This window comes from Ptychodera flava, chromosome 15 (genome assembly GCF_041260155.1).
Source record: "Ptychodera flava strain L36383 chromosome 15, AS_Pfla_20210202, whole genome shotgun sequence".
Classification (NCBI taxonomy): domain Eukaryota; kingdom Metazoa; phylum Hemichordata; class Enteropneusta; family Ptychoderidae; genus Ptychodera; species Ptychodera flava.
Window position 1 is genome coordinate 41,309,888 of NC_091942.1, and position 21,230 is coordinate 41,331,117.

At 34.6% G+C, this 21,230-nt stretch overlaps 2 protein-coding genes across 7 annotated transcripts in view; both read left to right on the forward strand.

Moving 5' to 3' along the window:
* LOC139152194 (uncharacterized) overlaps positions 1-21,230 on the forward strand; it is a 460,524-nt gene that overhangs the window by 325,894 nt on the left and 113,400 nt on the right. The window lies entirely within an intron of this gene.
* Positions 1-21,230, forward strand: part of LOC139152196 (BAR/IMD domain-containing adapter protein 2-like) — a 296,941-nt gene that overhangs the window by 244,292 nt on the left and 31,419 nt on the right. The gene's annotated exons all lie outside the window — the stretch shown is intronic.

The following is a 21,230-nucleotide window of genomic DNA, read 5'->3' on the forward strand; positions in this document are numbered from 1 at the left end:
TGTCTTGAATAGACTAACGTTGACGAATTGCCTTTTACATTAAAGATACTATGATAAGACATTATTAAAAGTCATTTAACATTTTTACTTCAGCCAATTCCTAATTTGCATATTTAATGAGAACATTTCAGTCAATTCCTAATTTGCATATTTTAATGATATTTCCTGATTGGGCATATATACTTGGATTTAGAATTAATCTATGGTGAATATTATTTATTATGTTGATCATAACACTTCAATCAAGTTGCAAACATGTGGCAAAGGTTCAAATTTACACATAACTGCAATATAAAGAAACATGTGAGCATTTTCAGTTCATATCTGGTTTACCCATATTTGGTAACACAGCTGTACTTATGAACAAGTAATCGCAATCATACCAATCCATAATCCAATAACACTAGGTCAAAATTTGTAAGACAATAGTTGTAAACATAGACACAAAACAGCACAGAACAGACAGTAAATAGACGGTACAAACAAAGTCAAATTCATGAAAGAAAGATATATGGACCTCTGGCCAAAAGACCAAGAAGTGATGTCAGGTGTTTCGAAATAGTAAGCGCATCCTGCCCCACATGTGGCACCCGCCATATATCAATCTGTAAGTCAGATAGGTAGTGGTCACTAACTAAGGCCCAATGTCACCGATGCCATCAGTGATCATTTGTCGAAGAGAGATATTGTATTTATCTACCAGCTTGCGATACCTGCCAAAAAAGCGTTTGAATGTAGAGACAAGTCTTGCTCTGGTGTAACCTTGATTTAACAGTTTGAAAGAGAGATGGCCATGTCTCTCTACAAAATCACCATATGAACTGCATGCTCTTGCATATCGTATAAGCTGGGAAATGTATCCCCATAAGCAGGTGAGAGTGGAATATTACTGATGAGGTGTGGAAAATTAATTATACTAAAGTTGAAATCATCTCTCTTGTCATATAGCCTAGTAGAAAGGTGACCATTGGAGTCAAATTCAAGTAAAATGTCCAGATATGAAGCAGAAGAGGCCGTTTCTGTAGTTTCTTTAATCTCCAATTCTGGAGGATAAATCATAGTGAGATATTTACTGAATTTAGAGTTATTCAATGAAATAACATCGTCTATGTATCTAAATGTTAGGTTGAAAGTACGAGCTACAAAAGTACAGATTACAGATCACAAGCAAAACTTGTCAATGATTCAGTAGTGCTCAAAAGATTCCATGCAGGTGTAGGAAATATGATATCTCTACAAATTGTTCAAACAAATGTTTACAAAGACAAAATTATGTTTACATTATGGACATTATGGCCTTTTTATAATTTGGCCACCAGTAACACAGACCATTGGCAAATTATGACCATATTTTTGAAAATTAAAAAAAAATGACTTTGTCAAACGAAGCAAAAGTTATCTATGTTTTGAAACATGCTGAAATTGATAAAAATACTGGTAAAATATATGCAAATTAAGTAGAGGTTGGCTGGTAACACTGTTCCATAAAATATTGGTACCCTAAGCTAGCTTTTACCGATTATGCAAATTTTAAACTCCCATCAGCTTTAGGTTATGTACAGCAATGGGGATCTACAATGATCAGTTAAGGGTATGTGTATTGCAAAATGTGATACAGCATGTGTCACTCCAGTATTTCGCTAGTGGTTGCATTGTGCATATAAGAGTGTCTCAAGTTGTGCTTAAAAATGCTACAGTGAATTTTTCAAAAGTCAGATTTTCAGAACCTGATGTTAAGGGTAGATAATATCCTATATGTGTATCTATGCATAGGAAAAATTTTCCCAAAAGGTTTCTTGATCCAAATCTTTATTATTTATCTCTCATGATATATGGATGCAGGACTGGTTTATTCTTCAAGCATGCTGAGTTTTTCCTCCTTGAAGCAGTACTTCTGAAATTTCCACTTTTTAGGCTGCATTAACAAACACCTCGGGGGGAGGGGGGGAGGGGGCTGTGGATTCGAAAACATGTCCTCAGATTTTTAGCTCACATTTGGTATACCAATGTGAGGTTATCGTATAAGCTGAAGTCGATGGCGTCTATGGGAAAATTTGATCCAGAAAACAAAGCTGAGGTGAATTTTTTTCATTGCGAACCAATTTTTGCAACTTTTCAATGGAAGACACACAAGAACTGATGAGAAATTTGGATCCAGGATAATTCCAGATGTTGTAATCACCGCTCACAGTGGAAAGCATTTCACTATCTGTAACTAACTTAAGTGTTGTTTACATTAGAATGATAACACTCGTTGCATTAATTAAAAAATCCCCAAGGTTGTAAACACATTTCCTGTCATCTGGTATTGTGTAATACCAAGGGATGGAACATTTGATATTCAGGAGGGGGTAGGGTCTAGGAGATTGATGAGGTAGCATTACTTTTTTACCAGATCCTTGTACATTTTTTTGCCCACTCCCACCTTTTCTTTTAACCAAGCCTTCTCTGACTTTTTGTTGTTGACATTTGCTTTTGTATGTAGGATCTGCTTGTCCCATTGCTACAGACGTTGATATGCATGATCTTAAAGATGACCTCCAGTACCTAAGTTGGAGACCTTATTTGCTTTTGTCATTCTTGTTTTTCCTGGTTTAAATATTTCTTGAATGGACAAATTTAAATTGAATGTGAGCACATAGTGTCCTTGACGGTATATTTTCAAATACCCCTAACAAACTCACAATATGTTCAAGTCCCCCTTCTGACTTGCTATAATTTTGAAGACTGCCGCCGCCACCCCCCCCAACCCCCAGCCCTTCAAATGAAGACAAAATGGGGCCGACATAGTACTTTGTCAAATATATCAAATCATATACATGGTAGTCTATGGGGTGAGACACCGCCAAAATTATCTTGAAAACTTTATTTAAACTTATCTGATTATTATTATTCCATTGTTTGGTGATTTAATGATAATTATATCAGTATTTGGCCATTATTTTGCAATTATTTGATCATTATATGGATATTATTTTGACATGATTATGAACTTATTTGGTAATTCGGTTGTTTTGACATTATTCAGCATTGATGTCTTGATTTGGAACTTATTTCATCATTATTATGCCATTATTTGGTGATTTAGTCATTTTTATGTCATTATTTGGTCTTTCTTATGCAATTATTTGGTCATGATTACGACATTGTCTTGATATTATCTTGATATTGTCTCGACATTATTATGTTAATTCGGTTCTTTTGCCATTATTCGGCATTGATGTCTTGATTTAGAACTTATCTTATCATTATTATTCCATTATTTGGTGATTTGGTCATTTTTATGTCATTATTTGGTCTTTCTTATGCAATTATTTGGCCATGATTACGACATTGTCTTGACATTCTCTTGATATTGTCTCGACATTATTATGTTAATTCGGTTCTTTTGCCATTATTCGGCATTGATGTCTTGATATGATTTAGAACTTATCTTATAATTATTATTACATTATTTGGTGATTTGGTCATTTTTATGTCATTATTTGGTCTTTCTTATGCAATTATTTGGCCATGATTACGACATTGTCTTGACATTCTCTTGATATTGTCTCGACATTATTATGTTAATTCGGTTCTTTTGCCATTATTCGGCATTGATTTCTTGATTTAGAACTTATCTTATCATTATTATTACATTATTTGGTGATTTGGTCATTTTTATGTCATTATTTGGTCTTTCTTGTGCAATTATTTGGTCATGATTACGACATTGTCTTGACATTCTCTTGATATTGTCTCGACATTATTATGTTAATTCGGTTCTTTTGCCATTATTCGGCATTGATGTCTTGATTTAGAACTTATCTTATCATTATTATTCCATTATTTGGTGATTTGGTCATTTTTATGTTATTATTTGGTCTTTCTTATGCGATTATTTGGTCATGATTACGACATTGTCTTGACATTCTCTTGGCTTTCAATTATCTGACCTCCTTTATTATCTGAACTCATTATTTGACCTGCATTTGAACCCTACCCAGAAATCATTGCACATTCACAATGGCGCAGTTGATACGGTCTGTTCCCTCGCATAGGGATAGAAAAGCGGGCTTTGCGTAAGTTTTAAAGCGCAGCTCAGCACATCACGTATCTAGAATAGTTGGGCGTGCTCGAAAACTGAGATCGACCACAATTTTGGATAAAAAATCGATTATTTTCGGCGGCGGAACTGGGCTGTGTTGGGTAGCCGATGGTGGCCTGTAGTATTAGCTATTACACCTAGCCTAGCCCTGCGTACGATGCTGTGTGTTCCTCTACAGCTTATCGCCCCGCTAACCACGTTATGACTTTTCAAGTATTTTGATTCATTGCGGTTTCATACCAACAAAGCAATAAAAAGTCGTTAGGTTAGCGACCGTGCCCCTATGAGTTTACAATAAAAAAAAACCCATGCTCGAGAATAGTTCCCGACCAACCAAAAATATTATGTAGCATACCTACGATAAAACATCTTCGTTGAACGAATATTTCCTTGATACTTATTAGTACCGGCTTTTCAGTCTGTAGCTTACAGGTGCAACTCTAACTGGCCGTAAAATAAGATAAAAGATAAAAGTATTGCTTTCTCATTTTTTCATAATTCCCATCTGGACTCATCTGGATAAGAAAGCTTCAATAATGGCACGAGTATGTTGAGATGATTTTGATTCCAATAGTACAATCAAATGCAGTGTGGTCTATATTTGGCAAATAAATACGACAATGTAATCGCTTTGTCAAGGTCAAACATATTTAAGGCTGCGTTCAAAAAAAATGGTGAGGGGGGGGAGGAATCGCGATTGAAATCTTATTTTTTTCAGATCCCCCCCCTCAATACCCTCAAAAATTTTCAAGTCCCCCCCTTAATACATTCAAAAATTTTCAAGTCCCCCCCCCAAAAAAAATTACAATATAGCCGCATATTTATTAGGAATGCACACAGAGTAAAAAAACATGTAATGTGTCGTTCTGCACGCAAATCTTTAACACTACCTCTTATCAGCAGGTTGTGGAGCCATATACCTAGGGCAAGTTCTAAAATTGATTCATTTTTAAATGCATCAGTGAACTTTTTGGATTTCTCAGTCTAAGCCGACTTGAGTTTATCCAACTCTGGCCAGTTCAATGGCACCAGCTGAAGAGCACACAAAATGACAATCATGAGAGAGTATGAAAATTGTGTATCCCTAGCTACGTTTAACCAAATTGTGAAAAAATGAGCACAGTGACCTACCGAATTTTTTTTTTCAAAAGTACAAGACATGTACAACTTAGATGCCACTTATAAAATGTTTTACAAAATTGACAATACTGGAAGGTTAAAATATTCCATGAAATTAATGTTTTAATCTCAGAAATTTTGGGTCTAATAATGGAAAATTTAATAACAAATAAAAGTTTCCATTTAGTCACACATTTTTCCATTTAAATTAGAGTCTTTACTGTTCAGAGTTTAACTTTGTGTTATTGGTACAATGAGATGTGAAAATTTAATTTACTGCATGAACTTGAAATGAATGGTTTTATATATTGATTTTAAGTGATTTTAGAAAAACTGACTTTTCATCGTACACTTGCATAAGGGAGCGTTCAGTTATTATGGCCGGGGGTGGGCCGGCAAAATCCAGGGGGGGGGGTCACCTCAAATTTGAAAACTGCAAAGGGGGGGTCATGTATTTTTCAAACAGCTCAGAGGTGGGGGGGGGGGTCACTTAATTTTCATAAGTATCCGTCCCGTCAAAAAGCAGTTTCAGTGTTCAGAAATATTCTGGGAGATAAAAATGATTCGTTGCATGATTTCATTCCCTGAAGTTATTCACTAGTAAATCTGAACAAAAGTATAATTATCTGTCACATGAACATCTTGACTTGACAACTCTGAGGCTTGTCTTATTGTAAATCAAGCTCACTGCACCGAGGGCAATGAACAATTCCTATTACTTACATATTAGAGATATAGTAAGTTTTGTCAGGGAAATTATTTAACAGTTACCTGTACTGAGACTACTAGTACCATGAAAAGTTAAATAATACTTTTAGGTGAAATTCCAATATCACAATTGTTGTCCACATCTGAACTTTTAAATACCCTATTTGAATCAAGTACATTTGTATCAATTATCAAACACCTATAAAAGCACAAATTAATTTAGTTTAGCATTTCAAAAAAATTATTCTTAGTTTTCTCATAGACTCCAATGTATAGTGAATCAACATTTCGGTGAAATTCCAAAATCCAATTTCTTGCACACATATCAGCCTTTAACCATCCTAGGCTAACTAAGTACTTTAAAATGAATTATCAAATGTCTATAAATACATAGATTTTGATAGTTTTGTATTGGAAAAAAATTATTCATTTTCCTCATAGACTCCCATGTACAGTGAATCTACATTTTGGTATAATTCCAAATCCAATTTCTGGGGAACACATCCATTTGTTACCACCCTAATCTAATCAAGTACATTGATATCAATAATCGAGAGTACATAAATACATGGGTTTACCTATTTTTGTATTGGAAAAAATTATTCATACTTTCCTCATAGACTCCCATGTATAGTGGATGAACATTTTTAGTGAAGTTCCATAATCAGATTTCTTGTACACATAATATGCACCTTTGACCATAATATTCTAATCAAGTAAAATAATGTTAATTATTGAACATCTGTATATGCACAAGTGTACCAAGTTTTTCATTGGAAAAAAAATTATTCACAATTTTATCATAGACTCCCATGTATAGTGGATGAACATTTTTGGTGAAATTCTAAGGTCAAACTTTTTGTCCGCATGCCAGTTGTAACAACCCTATTTCATTTAAGTACATTTATGTAAATTATCAAATATCTATAAATGCACAGATATAGTTTTGCATTGAAAAAGTATTACATAGATTTCTCATACATGTATGAGAAAACATATGTATACCATGTATGGTGAATCAACATTATCAACAGCTGATTTTTAATTAAATCCAAATACCAAAATTTTGTACACACACGCTTGCGCAAAAATATCGCGATCCACCAGTAATTTCTGTCCAACCCCTTTGAGGGGTAATTTCAAAATTATAGTCAGAAGGGGAAATCTGATCATTAACACCTTTTGAGTTTTGTAAGGAAGGTCATTTGAAAAAATCTAAGCTCTTTTTGGGGGGATTCTATTGCTCCATACCGCCGAGGTGTTTGAGTGTGCAGCTTTACTCAAGCAATGTGTGTGTGTGTGGGGGGGGGGGGGTGTCATGAAATTTTTGTCATCTTGAAAGGGGGGGGGGTCATCAATTTTTTGGTACAATGGGTAGGGGGGGTTCACTTATTTTGACTGATGCGCAGGAAGAATTTGCCGGCCCACCCCCGGCCATAATAACTGAACGCTCCCTAAGATCAAGTATGGTGACCCCATCTTTTTTCTCTAATATTTGATTGTTCTCATATGCCAGGATTCAAAAATCCATGGTAACTGTTAGTCCCTAGTCTTCTATGTGTTGCGATTTTTTTAAGACAGCGCAGCGATTGTCGTTTTCGTCCACGGTATCGAGACCTTTACTGATCTCTGTGTGGCAGGCTGGGTGTAACCTAGCCGTGCGTACGTACAGGTCTTGTGTGTTTCCGGTGTTATACGGCCTCCACCATATAACATAGTAGGCCCACGGAACGTTTCGTAGATCGTCGTCGGATGGGAAGTGACTGACACTGTGAGGCCGAAGACCGAACCTCGGTCTTAGTCACTTAGCATCCGACGACGATCTACGAAACGTGCCGTGGGCCTGTACCATATAACGCCGAGAACACACGGTACACAGACCTGTACGCTCGGCTAGGTGTAATAGCTAATACTACAGGCCACCAAAGGCTACCCAACACAGCCCAGTTCCGCCGCCGAAAATAATCGATTTTTAATCCAAAATTGTGGTCGATCTCAGTTTTCGAGCACGCCCAACTATTCTAGATACGTGATGTGCTGAGCTGCGCTTTAAAACTTACGCAAAGCCCGTTTATCTATCTCTATGCGAGGGAACAGACCGTATCATCTGCGCCATTGTGAATGTGCAATGATTTCTGGGTAGGGTTCAAATGCAGGTCAAATAATGAGTTCAGATAATAAAGGAGGTCAGATAATTGAAAGCCAAGAGAATGTCAAGACAATGTCGTAATCATGACCAAATAATCGCATAAGAAAGACCAAATAATGACATAAAAATGACCAAATCACCAAATAATGGAATAATAATGATAAGATAAGTTCTAAATCAAGACAACAATGCCGAATAATGGCAAAAGAACCGAATTAACATAATAATGTCAAGACAATATCAAGAGAATGTCAAGACAATGTCGTAATCATGACCAAATAATCGCATAAGAAAGACCAAATAATGACATAATAAAAATGACCAAATCACCAAATAATGGAATAATAATGATAAGATAAGTTCTAAATCAAGACAACAATGCCGAATAATGGCAAAAGAACCGAATTAACATAATAATGTCAAGACAATATCAAGAGAATGTCAAGACAATGTCGTAATCATGACCAAATAATCGCATAAGAAAGACCAAATAATGACATAAAAATGACCAAATCACCAAATAATGGAATAATAATGATAAGATAAGTTCTAAATCAAGACATCAATGCCGAATAATGGCAAAAGAACCGAATTAACATAATAATGTCAAGACAATATCAAGAGAATGTCAAGACAATGTCGTAATCATGACCAAATAATTGCATAAGAAAGACCAAATAATGACATAAAAATTACCAAATCACCAAATAATGGAATAATAATGATAAGATAAGTTCTAAATCAAGACATCAATGCCGAATAATTGCAAAAGCACCGAATTAACATAATAATGTCAAGACAATATCAAGATAATATCAAGACAATGTCGTAATCATGACCAAATAATCGCATAATAAAGACCAAATAATGACATAAAAATGACCAAATAATGGCATAATAATGATGAAATAAGTTCCAAATCAAGACATCAATGCTGAATAATGTCAAAACAACCGAATTACCAAATAAGTTCATAATCATGTCAAAATAATATCCATATAATGATCAAATAATTGCAAAAGAATGGCCAAATACTGATATAATTATCATTAAATCACCAAACAATGGAATAATAATAATCAGATAAGTTTAAATAAAGTTTTCAAGATAATTTGGCGGTGTTCTCACCCCATAGTAGTCTGTGCTGCAAACTATTGACATTTGGTAGTTTGTTGGCAAAATTTTGACATTTTCTCAACAAAACAAGATATACCAGTATCTCTACGTTTATGTATGTTTGATAATTCATGGAAATGTACTTTTCCTGAAGTGACAGATAAAAAGTGCATGTGTGTACAAAATTGATTTTTTGGATTTCATCGATAATGTTGATTTAATCTACATAGAAGTCTTTGAGAAAAATATGAACATGTATTTTCCAATATAAAACTAGCAATATCTGTCCATCTATAGACATTTGATAACTGATATAAATGTACTTGATTAGCATGTGTACATGAAATTTATTCTGGAATTTCACCAAAAATGTCAAAGCAATACATTCACTAAAAGAGGATGAACGGTTTCTTCAAACGATCACGAAAATAAATGAGGGGAATCATTCTCACTATGCATCAAATGCAGAAGGGGTTACTGTCGGTCAGTTCATTGTTAGTCGTTACATTTAACTTCAAGGGTAAGTTCTAAGCAATCATCTGTAAAATTCTAAGCAATTGTCGGGCTATATCATACTACAGTCAAAAATAACAGTTCAGAGGACATTGTTCAGTTATTCAAGTTCATCATTTGTGATGATTAAATCATTACAACAATACCTATGAAAACAACTGATTGAAACCTATATGTTAGTGTACTGGTGGGCTGGTTGCACAACGGTGATTTTGTAGTAGAGCCAGGTTACCCTAGGGGTTAATATGTGTTATTACCAGCAAATAATATTCAAAAATCTTCTTCTCCAAGACCACCCTAGGATTTGAACTGAAATTTTGTTTATCGTGTGAGTATTATGAAGTTTGCAAAAGGCATACAGATCGTTCACAGTTTTGGATTTCACAAAAAAACCTATAATAACCATGAGATATTAAAATTCTTATTTATAAGAATCAAAAGACCATTTAAAGAGGCACTCCCACTTGGTAACATATTTAAAACACATTTTTTTAATGCCAACGGTCAATATTTGACATGGCGACTGCGCGCAGATCGCGAGATATCGATAAAAACATGTCCTCAAAAAAGTTAAAATTTGAATTCCGGTGGCCCACCTGAATTCAGCTTCCGAACATAGAACGTTCGGCACTGGGGCCATTGTCAACTAAGCTATGGAGTACGAGTCTACGCTGACGCTGCTGTATGCCACAGCAGTACCACTCGCGTCGGTGAGCGGTCATGTCCCATGGGAGAAAGCCGAGTCCTACTGACTCGGCAAAAAACCGAAAAACAAAGTTTGCTGATTCCACCAGAATTCGCATAGGTGACTAGCACAGATAGGTGCGGTTGATACATAGTATGCATAGTGGCCGCCACGTGGTATGCGCGCATACCACACGCGGCGGCCACTATGTATCGAACCACGCGTAATTGTTTGGCAGACGACAAAATGTAGTCATCAGAGGCAACTAATATTTTACACGTAAAAACTGATATCTATGTGGTATCGTTTAAAAATTTAATACAACTGATTGAGAATAATGGAAACGACAAAAACTAAGGAGAAGTTTAAGAAAGAATTACCAGAGGTTAAAAGGCATTGATAATGATGTATATAAAGTCATCGCAGTAGGAGGTAAATTAATCGCGTCATTCGAATGTTTTTGGACTCCTTAGAATATCGTCAATCAGCACAACAACACATTTTGGGGGATTTCGGGTCATAACCAGAAACGATCGTAAAACTTCGGGATGTGAAAAATACGCTCGGGAAATGACATGTTTTTATCGATATCTCGCGATCCGCGCGGAGTCGCCACATCAAATATCGACCGTTGGCATTAAAAAACTGTGTTTTAAAAATGTTACCAAGTGGGAGTGCCTCTTTAAGCTCAAAATTTGCATATAGTATTATCATTGAAAGCACTTTCAATCATGGCCACCGCTTAGGCTGTGTGTCCATGTGTCATGTGATAAACTGGTGGGGGCCAATTAACTGGCTGTCAACTTCAATGTGTTTTGGGTACATAGGGATAAATATGGGAGCAAAGTTTTTCGACAACATGTCACATGACCAGCCACTTCCTGTGTTAATTTTGCACATACCTGATTCTGGGCTTAATAATAGAGCTGGAGGTCTGATTTTTGGTGTGTTGGGATAACTTTTTTTGACACAATGTCATGTGACCTCGATGACCTTTGATAACTATGAGATACAATTTTTTTGACAAAATATCATGTGACCTCGATGACCTTTGACCCCAAATATACATATATGTCCATAACTCAATAACCACAAGTGCTACGCCCTTCACATTTGGTATGATGGGAGACCTTGTGGTGCCATATCCTTTACCTTATTAATTATGTACATATCTAATTCTAGCCAAAACAATAGAGCTAGAGGTCAGATTTTTAGCTTATAGAGATAACTATGGGATACAATTTTTTTGATAAAATGTCACATGACCTCGATGACCTTTGAGCTCGATTTCACAAATATTACTGTAGCCTTTCATCTTTTTTGCATATTTATTTCTCTATTGCCCCTGTGCACCGAGATGTCTTGAAACCCGGTCATCTTTCTTAATAAGAGTGATATATCCACAAATACTGCCGCGTTAAATTTGATGAAACTTGGTACAGATTTTGATCTCATAGTGTTGTAAATACAAATCAATGACACTTAGTGGTATCATGTATACTGGTATATATAAATTAATTGCTAGTTTGCATTTACATAATGGATTTATGTTTTCAGGGTGAATGTCCAAAGTACTGCATCAAACTTTATGAAGTATGGTACTGGTGATAATCTGTCAGTGTTAGGATAGGATGCAAAAATGCTTAGCATCATCCTGTCTATTAAGTACTAATCCATTCATTTTAATGACCTTTTGTAATTAGTATGGCAGCTTACATTGGTTTTATGTTTTCACAAACATGGAACTCATTTTTAGCCATTAAGCCCCATCTGTATCGCAGTATTTTTAATCACAGACCTAATTAATGAAGAGGACTTGTAATAAAAGTACCCATTACAAGTGGGGACTGTGTCATTGTCAATGACTTGTTGTTTTGAAGGGTGAATGTCCAAAGTACTGCATCAAACTTTATGAAATATGGTATCGGTGATTATCTGTCAGTGTTAGGATAGGATGCAAAAATGTTTGACAGCATCCTGTCGATTAAGTACTAATTAATTCATTTTTTGCTCACGTGTTAACACACGTGAGCATATGTCGCAGCGATGTCTGTGTGTGTGTGTGTCTGTCTGTCTGTCTGTCTGTGTACTCGATATCTCAAAAACGGCTTATCAGATCAGAATCAAATTTAGTACATAGATTCAGTCTGCAAATGGCAAGAACTGATTAGTTTTTGGTGGGTGTGGCTTGCTTACTTTTTGCTAATTTGCATAAGTAATGATTTTAGAAAAAACGGGTATACATTGAGAATGACTGCACACGATTTGATGAGACTTGCTACAAATGTTGATCACACCAAGATATATTATCAGTTGGAACCATTTAGGGGTGACATGAAAGATAGTTGCTAATTTGCATATCTAATGAACTTTCCTAATTAGGGATATATCTGATTTGACTCGATCAAAATTGACCAAACCTTGTATGTATATTGAAGATACTATGATTTAACATTATTGAAAGTCATTAAGCATTTTAACTTCAGCCAATTCCTAATTTGCATATTTTATGAACTTTGCTAATTAGGGATATATATCTGAATTGACTGGACCAAAGTTGATGAAACTTGCTACATATTTTGAAGCTACTATGATACAATATTATTGAAAGTCATAATGCAATTTTACTCTCGCCAATTCCAAATTTGCATAATTAATGAACTTTCCTAATTAGGGCATATATTGTTAAAAGTTATTTAGCATTTTCTCTACAGCCAATTCCTAATTTGCATATCTAATGAACTTTCCTAATCAGTGATATATACCTGAATTACCTAGACCAATGTTGATGAAACTTGTCATGTACTTTGAAGATACAATGATGCAACATTATTGAAAGTCATTAAGCATTTTTCAATTCAATTCAATTCAATTCATGTTTATTACTCTTAATTACTCTCAATTATGGTAAGTTCTACACATCAGAAAATTATGCGTGTATAGTAAAGTGAGAGGCAAGAGTAGATGGGAGACGGAAAAATAGCAAAAGCTAGTCTGGTCCGTTTCCCCAGCCATTTGAATTGTAAGCTACAAAGAAAAAAGATACAAAACATTGAGGGCAATGTGTAAAGAAGACAACTGATCTGATCAGTAAAAGTTACATGTGTAAGTCAGGTAGAGATATAAAATGTATGTAAATACTATTGAAATATATGCATATCAGACAAGAAAAAATAACAAGAAATACAAGAACTGCTGCATACAATCTAATCGTACATTAGCAAATTGGCGAGGGAGTGTCGAAAGGATTTTCTGGTGGGTTTAGCTTTGATTTGCTGTGGTAAGGTATTCCAGTAAGTAGAGCCAGTGTACGATATAGTAAATTTTCCCATAGATGTATTGACACGTGGTATATTGAATTTACCTTCATTTTTAGTACGTGTACTGTATTGATGCATAGGTAATTGGCAATAATTTGTTACATTATGTGGTAAATTATCATTAGTTAAATCATTCATAAAGCAACCTATGTGAAGTTTGTGTAGCTTATAAATGTCAAGAATGTGTAATTGATTGAATAGAGGATTCGTGTGGTCTGCGATATTACTAAAGGTCATTGTTCTAACTGCCATTTTCCGAGACAAAAATATACTTTTGAGGTGTGACTGATAGGTAGATCCCCAAACTTCAAGTCCATATGTAATATGTGGTTGAATAAAAGTTTTATATAGTAAAACGAGAATATTTATCGGTAAAGTTTGTCTGAGTTTGAATAAAATGCCAACTTTTTTTTTGAACAGTGGAATTTACAGTTGAAATGTGCGTTGTCCAGTTTAAGTGTTTATCTAGGAAGACACCAACAAAAGATGTACTTTCAACTTCATGGATAACCTTATTGAAGATTATCAGGGAATGGCTTTTCATCTTTCCCACTTCGGTTTCTGAGCACTTTTCTAATGGTTTTCCAAGTTTCATTGGTGTTACCTTTACAATCTGTAAATCTTTTACCGTAGTACATTTGCTTTGCTTTCCTAAGAACAGAAGATAAAGTATTTCGAAATTTCTTATAACTGTTTAAAGCTAGGGTGTTAAAATTCGACTTAAATACCTTATTATACAGTAAATGTTTCGTATTTATTGATTTCTTTATGGCTCGGGTAATCCAAGGTTTTGGAATTTGGCCCCGTCTTGCAATTTTTTGCGTTATGGGAGCATGTCTATTGCAAATTTCAAGAAAAATTTCTTGAAAATTGTTGTATGCGTCATTAACATCAGTACAACTACAGATACGGTCCCAGGGAGCATTTTTGAGATCATCTCGGAAACAATTGAGATTATAAGAACTGTAATTTCTGTACATAACCTTCTTTTGATTCGGTAAGCTTAGGGGCATATTTTGAAAAAGGGCAAATACAGGAAAGTGATCTGAGATATCTGTAAGTAAAGTACCAGCATGAATTGGAAACTGATTAATATTTGTGTAGATGTGATCAATTAACGTTTCAGATGAACAAGTCACTCTGGTTGGTGATGAAATCAATTGGTGTAAACCAAGGCATTCGAGTGATGTGAAATATGAATCAGTGTTTGTTGTCAATGTTCTGGTACTGGCATCGATGTTAAAATCTCCCATAATAATACAATTTGTCCTATCGATTTTATGTGTATTCAGAATACTAAGTAAACTAGTTTGAAATTCCGTGATGTCAGTATTGGGTTTCCTATAAACAATTCCTACTATTAATTTACATTTGTTGATCATTAACTCTAACCACAGAGACTCTGAATGAATTACATTTGCTGTTAGAACTTTACAAACCAATGAAGAATGTATATATGCTCCAATGCCGCCACCCCTACCCACATCACGACAACTCACCTCCAGGCGATCGCCTTGAAGGTTGCTTAAATTAAGATTACTCACATTCCATACCTCAGAAATACCAAGTGTTGCAAACTTTGATTTGATAATTTCTTCATAAACAAGTTTCAAACTGTCGGCATTTTTGTGTAAGGATCTAGCGTTGACGTGGGATGCACAGAATGAACTTTTGGATACATTGCCATAGCATTCATCAAACTCAGTTGTTAATAGGGAGGAGTGGCTGACATGAAACATCTTATTGTGGTCTACATCATGGCATTCAGCCATAGTAGTCTAGTTACAGAGTAAAAAGGACTAGGTACAGATGTGCGCAAATTTATATGAAAATCATTTAAGGCCTGAGTTTGCTGTGGAATTCGTAACCAAAAACAAAGACAATATGACGTAATCCCCGAGGGGTGAAAATGACCTGGTTGTAAAGCATATTGTTTTTATGCACATACATGTAGTTACTGATTGAAAGGTGTTAAACTATGCGGACAAGATCGGCCTCCCTTGAAATAACAAGTGGTCTTGAGTGAATGTCTTTCTTTACAAAGATTTTCCCGTTATTTGTCCACATAAACTGATATCTAGCTTCCTTTCTTGTTATATTTACCTTATATAAAAGTTGACGTGTAGCAGGAAGTAGATTTTCGTTGATGAAGACTTTGGATGAACTGTCAAATCCAAAGTCTCTCGCAGTAGTGTTCTTTAGTTTCTTTCTGTTGTCATTTATAGAGTTTCTTGCTTTTCTGGTCGTGAAGCGTACAATAATAGGCCTTGGTCGAATCCGTGTTGAACTATCATTAGCACCACTTTTTCCAGTTGATTTTGTGCGGTGCGCGATGTCTATATCACTATCTTTGATTGCAGGATTTATTTTCTTTAGTATTGGCAGCACCGCGGCGATGACATCCATACCATCCTGCTCCGGTACACAGCTGACTTCAAGATTTACTCGGGGGTGATATTGGTTTAAATTGGCTAGCTCTTTCTCAAGAGTATACACTCGCTGTCCCAGGTCCGCGTTGTCTTGTCGAATTTGCACGTTGACTCGAGACATGACATCGAGTCTGGTAGACATTTCATCGAATTTAGCGTTAAAAAATTTTAACTTCAGCCATTTCCTAATCTGCATATTTAATAAACTTTGCTAATAAGGGATATATATCTGAATTGACTTGACCAAAGTTGACAAAAAGTTGCTACATATATTGAAGATACTATGATACAACATTATTGAAAATCATTAAGCGTTTTTACTTCAGCCAATTCTTAAGTAGCATATTTAATGAACTTTCTTAATTAGGGATATATATTTGAATTGACGAGACGAAAGTTGATGCAACTTGCTACATATACATTGACGATACTATCATACATCATTATTGAAAGTCATTAAGTATTTTTTCTTCAGCCAATTCTTAATTTGCGTTTTCAATGATCTTTTCTAATTACGGATATATACTTGGATTTACTTGATCAATGTTGACAAATAATGCTATGTACATTGATGATTATACCAGGTTATACCAATATTGCAAGTCATATCACATTTTCATGTCAGCTTATTAGCTCCGCTGTCAGCGACGCGGAGCTTATCAAATAGGTTGATTATCCGTCGTCGTCCGGCGTCCGTCGTCCGTCGTCGTCCGTCAACAATTGCCTTCTCCTCTGAAACCACAAGTCCAATTGCTTTGAAATTTTATATGCAGTTCACTTGGGGTGACCTTACTTCAGTTTGTACAAATCATGGTGAAATTTGCATATTTGTATTTTTGGGGCATTTTTTGGTGTTTTTGGTAAAAAAATCTTCTTCTCTGAAACCGCTCGTTCGATTGCTTTGAAATTTGATATGCAGTTTGCTTAGGGTGACTTAAATCAGATTTGTTCAAATGATGGTGAAATTTGCATATTTGTATTTTTAAGGCAATTTTTGTCATTTTTGGTAAAAAAATCTTTAAAAATCTTCTCCTTCAAAACTACCAGTCAGATAGCTTTTATATTTGGTACATAAGTCCCTAGGGATGATCTATTTTAGATTTGTTCAAATTGGGCAGAAATATGCAAATTTGCATTTTTAAGGCACTTTTTGCCATTTTTGGTCAAAAAATGTATTTCTCAAAAAGTACTGGTCTGATAGTTTTGAAATTTGGTATACAGGTTTCTATAGATGAACTAAGTAATATATATTGAATTTCTGATGAAATCTGTAAATTAGTATTTTTGGGCAATTTTTGCCATTTTTGGTCAAAAAATGTGTATTTCCAAAACTACTTATCTGATAGCTTTGAAATTTGGTATAGAGGTTTCTACAGATGAACTAAATGATATTTATGGAAATAATGATGAAATCTGCAATTTTGTAATTTTGGGGCAATTTTTGCCATTTTTGGTCAAAAAATGTGTTTCTCAAAAAGTACTGGTCTGATAGCTTTGAAATTTGGTATAAAGGTTTCTACAGATAAGCTTAGTAATATATATTTAATTTCTGATGAAATCTGTAATTTTGTATTTTTGGGGCAATTTTTGCCATTTTTGGTCAAACAATGTGTATTTCCAAAACTACTTATCTGATAGCTTTGAAATTATGTATACAGGTTTCCATAGATGAACTAAATGATATTTATTAGCTCCCATATAATATGCATATGTATATATGCAAATGGGAGGTATTCATATAAGGTGGAAAAATGTCGTCTGTATGTATGTATGTATGTATGTATGTATGTATGTCCGTCCACATCAAAAACTCCTAAACCGTAGCACCTACTGTCTTAGTATTTGGTGTACAGGTGCACCTAGAATTTGTTCAAATGAACATGTCAGTGCCAAAAATATGCAAATGAGGGGGGAAAAGGAAAAATCCTGCAATGGCTAAAACTCAGTAAGCAGGTGTCAAATTTGGTTGAACTTGGTATGCAGATTTCTTTAGGTATTTTAAAGTATGTGTGCAAAAATTGGGATGAATTTGCATGTTTGTATTTCTAGCATATTTTTTCAGTTTTTAGTCAAAAAATCTTGTTCTCTGAAATCGCTCGTCTGATTGCTATGAAACTTCATATTCATGTTCCTCAGAATGACCTCAGTCATGCTTGTGCAAATTGTATTGATATTGTCATATTTGGGGCAATTTTCCCAATTTTGATAAAAAAAATTTTTATCCAAAAACTACTCATTTGATAGCTTTGATATTTGGTATACAGGCATCTAAGATTAATCCCAATATAATGTATTGAAGGTATGTTGAAACTGGCAATATTTTTTTATTTTTGGGGCAATTTTGCTTTTTTTGGTCAAAAAATTTTTCTCCTAAAACTTGTGATCTGGTAGCTTTGATATCTTGTGTACAGGTTCCTAGGGTTTATGTTAATGAGATATATCTAAAATAGGATGAAATCTGCAATTTTGTATTTTGGGGGGCAATTTTTCTCATTTTTGGTCAATATTGTTTCTCAAATTTACCAGTTGATCGTTTGAAGGTTGTTAGGGTTTTTGTTAATAAGATATATTGAAATTAAGTTGAAATCCGGAATTTCGAATTTTTGGGGCAACTTTGCGAAACTGTCAGTTTTACTGGGATATCTTTCATTTTGTATTTTTAAGATTTTTTTTGGTAATTTTATACCTACTGGAATTAAGAGTATATAATGTGGTGATTTAGTAAGCATTTGATATGGTTAACTTTATTTGGTGTTGAAATGCAGTAAAAAAATCCTGGCAGATTTTGACACAATTCCAAACAAATGCCAATAAAAAATTCAGCCAGAGAAGGTTTGACAAAAGAAACGGTGGGAGAGTGGGGAAAAAAGAATGTACAATGGATCGGATAAAAAAGATAATGTACCTCATCCATCTTTCAGACACCATCCCTTATCAAATGGTCCACCCCGATGTATTTTTGTGCGTAATTAACCATGCAGTGTATTTTAGTTTAAGATGTCAAGTTAGGTAAGGATTTGAAAGGAATAGTCAAGTTCACCACAGTTTAACTTTATCTCTTGTGTCATCATCCTTGTGTACTTGGTTAAGTTTGTAAGTTGTTCCAGATGTGGATGCACCAGACGTTATGGAAGGAAACAATGTTTACTTTTCCCTGTATAGGGTTTTCTGAGTAATGATTTTATGTTGAAATTTCTCCATGTATTTGGTGTATGGCCAAAGTGTAAAAATTGGTTGCATGTTTAATGTATTTCAGTCCATGTCAAATATTGTGAATGAAAAATCAAGAACAGTTTACTGTGTGCTTGTAAAAGATAACATATTTGTCAATACATAAACTGCCTTGCAAATTGATTGTCTTAAATATTATCACAGAGGTAGAAAAGGAAAAGAAACTAATCAAATTGCTGTAACATATTCACTCTCAGTGCCTGTATAGGCCTATACTTAACTATTTTATCATTACATTCAGCTGTTTGTTATATCTTTATCACTCTCCATGGGCCAAGGCACACTTGGGGTCAATGTCATCACTCTGTGCCAGTCTGTGTATGTCAGTCTGTCTGTACATGTATGTCCATCTTTCATACAATTGTTAACTTGTTTTGATAACTATATGGGAGCGAACAGTGATGTTGTCACTATTTTTGAAATAATGATGACATCTGCAATCTTGAATTTTTGGGGCAATTTTTCCCATTTTTGGTTAAAAAATGCGTTTCTCAAAAAGTACTGGTCTAACAGCTTTGAAATTTGGTATAACTAAGTGTGATACTTTGAAATTATGATGAAATCTGCAATTTTTATTTTTGGGGGGCAATTGTTGCCATTTTTGGTCAGAATATTTTATTCTCAAAAAACTACTCATCAGATAGCTTTGGTTGACATGTTCTTAGGGATGATCGGATGTGATATATTCAAAGTATGATGAAATCTTCAATTTTGTATTATTGCAGCTTATTTTAGCCACATTTTTCTGGCGACTGCATTGAGTTATCAAAGATTTCCACCTTCTTCATCAACATGTGTCAAAAATAGTTATTCTGTACATAAACACAGCGGAGCTATATCGGCCGCTAGGTCGCTTGTTTATAATTTGCATATCTAATGAGCTTTCAAAGTTTGGTATGTATGGCTTTAAGGACTTGGCCAAAGGTAATTACACTTGCTATATAAACTGGTGATACAATTACAGCAGTCAAAGAAAGTTAATATTTTTATTTCAGCTAATTACATATTTGTATAATTCATGGCTTTTAGAATTAATGTGGTGAATATTGTTCATTATGTTGATCATAACACTTTCAATGAAGTTGCAAACATGTGGCATTCAAACAGAACTGCAATATATAATGAAACACGTGAGCATTTTCAGTTCATGTCTGGTAATGACCTTTTGTAATTAATATGACGGCTTACATTGGTTTTATGTTTTCACCACCATGGAACTAATTTTTGGCCATTGAGCCCCATCTCTATCGCAGTATTTTTAATGACAGACCTAATTAATGAAGAGGACTCTTTTCTCTCTGAAGACTTGTAATTAAAGTACCCACTAACATGTGGGGACTGTGTCATTGTCAATAAGTTGTTAAGTGTAGAAACAAGTGATTATTTATGGAAATTCTCCCTAATTTTGTGGTATTTTCATAGACTATTCAAGTTGATGCATATTTATTTACTTCAAGGAAATTTTGAAATTGGTTAAATGTAATGTTCCTGTGAAGTCATTTATTTTGCAGGGTTTTTAGGGTATTTTCATGTGGCAAAACTTATATGAGTAGTTTGACTCAACTATATGCCTTGAACAGTAATGTTGAACTGTTATCTCTCATCATTAGACTGAATTTGCTTTGAAGGTGATGCCTACTACAGTTTACTGTACTCAAAATTGGAGCATCTATATCATGATTGACAGTAGCTTAAAGATATAGCTTTTTGTTGAAGGGACAAAGTCGCCCATTTTTCATGAATTTTGTTTATTATGAGATACTACTTATATTGTTTGACATGTTGAAAGATACTGAATGAATGGGTGACCATGCATATATTTGATCCCAGTTTTAGACACGATACATGAAACTATCGCAAAAATGATGGTCAT